Genomic DNA, 6,000 nt, shown 5'->3' with positions numbered 1-6,000 from the left:
TTTATTGTCCCTTGCTGCTGATTGAGCTCCAGCTAAAGTTTCCCTCCTCTCAGGCAAGTATAAGCAAGTACTGTACCTGCTTTATGATCTTTTCCCCACTCTGAGTCGAACTTGTTCATTTTTTGATGTTATGCAGCATCAAAATTCACACGTGGCTGTTTTTAAACACGAAACCTAGTCCCAGTCTTTCTGTGCCTCAGGGTCCCATATCAACAACTGTCCTAGTTCCAGCTCTCCGTTGGTGTTTTACTGCACAGCCTTCAATCTTAGTCATTATAGCCCGGAGGTGGTAATAGTATACAGTTACACCACCAATACTCTGTAATAAAGTTTCTTTCAGGGGTAAATACCATGGCTGAACGCTGTGGGTCCACAATGATTGAGCCATGCCAGCTACTGAGAGGAGTTTGTAGTTTATATAAGTGGAAAAAAACTGATTAAAAGCTACACAGAATTAATTTCTCACAAGTAAAAAGGACTCATTGCTTATATTTCAAATGGGATTTGCCCGATTATTGTGTCTGCCGAAGAGACTCCCATCACTTCACACTGGGTTGCATTTTGGTGTTCAGGTCATAACTCCCTCCCACCGTAGTCCCTGATTGGACGAGGCGTGTGCTGGAATATTCAATCAGACACCTTGCTCCCAGCTGTGATTGGACACAGCCGGTGCAGTTATGTAAATGAGCACCTGGCGGCGCCTGCTTGCCCGGCTGCGGAGCCCGGAGAGCAGGCGGAGTAGCCGGGGTCTGCATTCAGAGAGGTGCCGAGGAACTGAGACGGTTGCCGGTCAAACTGCAGTATGTCATCGGTCCCCCTCTTTATTGACTAGTTTTCAAGCTATGTATCTCTAAAGGGTTAAGTCAAATACTAGTATCAGCCGGTGTGTTCAGCGAGTACTTTGTTGTTTTTAGAGTTTTGGCTGAGGTCGTTCAGCGAACTGCTGCCTCGGGACTCCGCTGGGATTATTCTGTTATTCTGTGGACTCGCGTTTTTCTGCGCACACCTTACTAAATACAGTTCATCACAAAGTTTGGACTGTTGTCACAACGCACTTCTCCTTGTTTTATTTCGGTAAGTACATAGAAACTCGAGCAAACACTCCGCTTCTGTCTTCTTCCAGCGCTTTACTCCATAATAAGCTACTGGAATGATATCGCAGCGGGTATTTACAGCGCTCTCTTTATATATGTATGTATTTGTGGGTGTGTGTGTCTGCCTCACTTTGTAGCAAGGCGTCTTTTAGTGTCTGTGTGGTCTGTGGGAGTGCTGTTTCTCTGGGTGCTGCTTCTCTGGACACCGACCAACGGCTCGCTGGGGAGCGCAGAGGTCTCGCGCTTTCAGTCGTTTTCCGCACGTCTGTGCGGCGGACTCATTCTGGCATCTACTGCCTACATAGATAGAATAATTTCATAGTGTACATCATGGTCTAGATTTCCACATCATGTCATAGAAATCTTATCCAGCCAGGATTTGGGCCATGACAAGATTATTGCTTTTCACACTTCTATTTTCACATCGGATTTCTTAACTTACACCTCATCAACTAAAAACATCCCAGGGGGTTTCTGTTAGGTCGTAACAAGTCTCTTTTTCTCTTTAAGTTAAACAATTGTTCTTGGGGTCATGTCAGGCTTTTAAAATGCTGCACTTCTGATGAATGGCTTTTAACATTTATGATGACCCCCACACATCTCGCTGGTGGTCATCAAACCCACCACTAACCCTGTGACCTTACAGCACTACAGGTGACCTCCAGTGAGACCATCAGCTCTGGTTTCACTCACCTCTGGCCTTAAAATGGGAGCTAACTGGTCACCAGAACATACTCTGAAACTATCACAGGACAGCATTATTCTGAAGAGGAGGCCATTGGCGATACAGAAAGCAGTTCACAGTCTAGGGAGATTGCTATTTGGTATGGACTTCATATGGCTATTTTTGTTTGAGCTTGGCTGAGAAGAAAAGGATGATGGTAGTGAAGCCTTCATGTGGTGCAATGAGGGTTCTCGTATTCTTACTGGGTTGTGCAGATTATTAAAAAAAAAAAAAAAACTGCACATCTCAGTGAAGAGAGGTGAAAATGTGTGTCTGTTTCCACCTTGTTTCTCAGTGACTGTGCACACAGGGAGGTGGAGGTAGTCTGATGGAGGAATTTAACAATAGGCTTCAGGGGGTGTGCAGTTCAACCGACAGTCACCCTTCCCACCACACAAAAATGGCAGATTTGTTTGCTGGCCAGGCCACTGAGCAGGCAGTCTAGGGGAGGTGTAGTATTGTTAAACTGGAGGAGGGAGAGGTGGGGGTGTCTTTGCTATTCACCAATAGATAGAGGCAATAAAATGCCATTTCCTCTCCCAGTCCTCCCTCTTCGCCTCTGTAGCGACGACAGAGGCATGAAGTGAGGAGGATCTCTGAGTGTTGATGCGCAGTCCCTCCCAGAAAGCACATGTCTGTCAGATCACTGTCTAATGGGCATCTGGCTGCTAATTCTCCCACAGTGTCCCACGAGAGCTGTTGGCCCTGCAAAGCTGCTTTTTTATCAGCTGTGCAGTCCAGCAGAGGAGACGCCGGATATTTCAAATAGTTGGAAAGACCAGTCATGTGAGTATAAGTGTGCATGTACACACTTGGGGAACTTCTTTTTAAAAATTGATTTGTCTTGGCAGACGTGGGACAACATAGAATTCCTTGCATAATATGATTTGTGGAAAAGTACCACCGGCATTTAAGTAATTTGCCCCTCTGTATCTGAGTGGGAACCATTTGTCATTCACTTGAGATGTGAGGACTCTGCAGCAAAAGTCACCGAGGATTTTTTGGGCATTACAAGGAAATATTGAAGCCAGCTGCATATTAGCTGTTTTATTGCTGAGAGCAGATTGATGCATGGATGCTTTCAAGCAAACACGGGGGGTGAGCGTTGGTTTAGTGTTGTTGATCATTGACCTCAGTCTGTTGTTTTCTATCTGGGCCATTGTTTGGCGCTCACAATCCTCTGTGCCTTGTTTCTGGTTCAAAAAGATTTTGAGCAGGTGCACCTGAATGCAGATGAGGCCTGGCTTTGGATTTGTTTCAGTTCAGTATTTGGAAAGATTGTGCATAATGACTGAACTGAATGTTTTGCATAGTTTTCTGATCTTTGTAGTAAAGACACTAATGTAGCTAGTTAACCAGACAGAGCACAGTAATGATAATGGTGTTTTCAGTCCAGAAGAGCAGTATTTTTTGTGTGTATGTGTCTTTTTGCAACGATAGTGTATTAGGCAGAAAATCTGTGTTTGCTCATAATTGGCTCCCAACAGACTGAGCGGAAAGGGCAGTGGAAGAATTCATTGAAGTCCAAAGACACGACACGGTTACTTGCCTCCTCCCTCTGCAGTCTTCCTTTAATGGGAAATGAAACCAATTGAAGGTAGAACTCTACTGACCACCCTGCTTCCCTAAACCAATTTCCTCTCAAGTCTAGACTTTTCAGTTGCATTTTGCCAAATGTGTGGTCGCATGCGTAGCGTGCTGAATATCACTGTCAGGCAAACAAATTAATCGTGTAATGGCTGGTGGAACTTCCAACAAGGATCTAGGGTTTTCTTGGGTCTTAGTTGTCAGTGAGTTCCAAAATCTATTTGATATCCTCCTCATGAATCTCCATTTCCAAAGTTGTACCTTCTCTCAGATCATTTCTTCATCACCCTCTGTCCCTCCTTTCCTTACTGACATGCAACATACGTTTGATCCCCTAATAGATCATTCTGGCAATCTGTCTTCTTCCTCTACATCTAACAGCTTCTCCTTCTTCATCTTCTGTCTCTACATTCCCTTTGAAGAATCACTAGATGTTTCATTTATCCCCCTCCTCCTCTCCTTATCCGTCTTATCGTTAGCCTTCCTCCTTCTATCCTCCCTGTGTGTCTGATTATTTATGTTTGCTCTTTCCTTCGAGGATGCCCTGGATAGATAGCAAAGTTTAGATGTGGTTAAATGTTTCTCCATGAACTTGTTAACTTGGGTCTGTGCTTCATTTTAGCCTGTCAACCTACAGAAATGCCTCAGTATAATGTAAAATAAAGGAAGGAACATACTGTATTTTTAATATCATAGTGTCTCTGCACTCTTCGTAGGCTCTTCTATATTTTCCACGTTTTGACATTTCTGACTCATTTTATGATGGATGAGTGTAAATGCAATTCTTTATAATAACAAAGCAAATAGTGTTCATTTATTTAGGATAAATGTGGATATAAAGCCAAAGTATGCTATTCATGCAAGTAGTCGGACTCGAAAGGATAGGTAAGAATGTGTTTCTTTTCTAGGTTTTGTCACATTCATTGTTTTGGAATTTGATCATATTTAGCCATTTTAAGGTAAGTTTGTCTGTGGGTTAAACATTACATCCTGCCTGTCACTTTAATGGTCTGTACTAAGAAATATGTTCAGATATTCAAGGGCTATCTGGCTTATTAAATTGTATCAGCCAAGGTTGAGACCAAGCGGCAACCTCCGGCGGTTAAAAGTGAAGCCTATGCGGAAGTGCATAAAACTGCAGTTCCCCCTTCATCCGCTAGGGGCTGCAAAACAGAGCAAATCCCCGTAGACTCCCATGTTAAAAAGACCAACTTCTCGGTAGAAATAATCATGTTTACAGCCTGGTTCAAAAATCCATTTTCGGTTTATAGGTCAGGTTTACCTTCATGACAACTGTGGGGGGAGGGAATCTTTTTCTAACTCACCCGTTCAAAAGTAATTTTATCTCGAAGTTTGGCAAATTTAGGGGCGTGTCCTTTTGATTGACAGGTACTGATATCTGGCTTCAAGTCAGAAGAATGCAGAACAACTGCGGTTTTTAGCCGGTTAACAACGTGACTTAGCTTTAGCCCGCTTACCTCCGTTAGCTGGGTAGCTCCCGTTATCTCGGGGTTAGCTTGGTTAGCTTTCAGCTACAGAAAGCTTGGAGTTCACTCGATGTCAATCATCCACCATGACACTCACGGCCCCCCTCTCAGCTTCACCTCTTTGTCCATATTTGTATTTTCCGGGCGAGACGACGCGCATGACGCTGCCAACGTGGCAACGGTAGGAACCGCCCACCGAGCTTCATTTCAGCTCCTCAGAAACCTATGGGTGATGTCACGGAGACTCCGTTCATCTCTTTATATGTCTATGGTTGAGACACATCCAGGGTTACCGTTTTTAAGTTTGCCCTGTTTTTTTGTTTTTTTTCGGGGGGGGAGAGATATGTGTTTCATATAAAATGGAGATGTGTCAGAAGAACTGCCATGGAGATCTGGAACGGCATTTTTCTTGACAAAAAAAAACAAAACAAAAAAAAAACATATAAAACCCTCGAGCTATAATCCTGAATTAATGTGAAAATTCAGATATTAGCTACAGGCTAAAAGCAGTATAAACAGCAATGCCATGTGAATGTGTGAAGAAATAAGCTGATCAATATCACTGCAACATTATTAAAGATTGAGCAGATGTGACAATTTATGATTTATGTTTTAATAATACATATAAATAAGCTGTAGGTGTATCCTTAAGGCTTGTCAGACAGGTTTAGTCATACTCTGCACAACATAAAGAAAGTTCAAATCAGTCAGGGGGTTTATGCAAATGTATAAATTTATTCTCTGTCATCCAGGCTGTAAAATTCTAACCAAGAGTTTTAGTCATGAAGTGACTTATTTAAGTGGATTTTTAAAACATGCTATAAAATAGATGTGAAAATGAATACGAACTTACAGGGATAATTTGGTGAATTTGACAAGCTTGATCTGCTGCACTGTTAAATGCTGTATGAGGAAAATGGCAAGGAAATCTTGCATAGTTCAGTAAGGATTTTAAAATGTAAAAAATAATTCATGCTCTTTCAAAAACTTTAAAAGTCAGTAGGAATAGGCTTTACAGTAATCAGCCTCTCTTTGGGGAAACATTAGTATTCCCTCCTGCTGTGTTATCGCTCATGAAGATGCTTCTCAGTTAAAGTCCAGCATTTGA

General features: G+C 42.5%; 1 protein-coding gene across 2 annotated transcripts in view; it reads left to right on the top strand.

The window, feature by feature from the left end:
• Positions 1-741: 741 nt before the first annotated feature.
• ddr1 (discoidin domain receptor tyrosine kinase 1) overlaps positions 742-6,000 on the top strand; it is a 53,118-nt gene continuing 47,859 nt past the window's right edge. For both annotated transcript variants that reach the window (XM_079240443.1, XM_079240442.1), the window contains exon 1: positions 742-1,074. The gene's annotated coding sequence lies outside the window, so the exon portion shown is untranslated. The remainder of the gene's footprint in view (positions 1,075-6,000) is intronic.

Source organism: Telmatherina bonti (genome assembly GCF_933228915.1).
Source record: "Telmatherina bonti genome assembly, chromosome: 5".
In the NCBI taxonomy this organism is placed as follows: domain Eukaryota; kingdom Metazoa; phylum Chordata; class Actinopteri; order Atheriniformes; family Telmatherinidae; genus Telmatherina; species Telmatherina bonti.
Note: the sequence above shows the minus strand (reverse complement) of the source record. Positions and strands in the feature narration are given on the sequence as shown.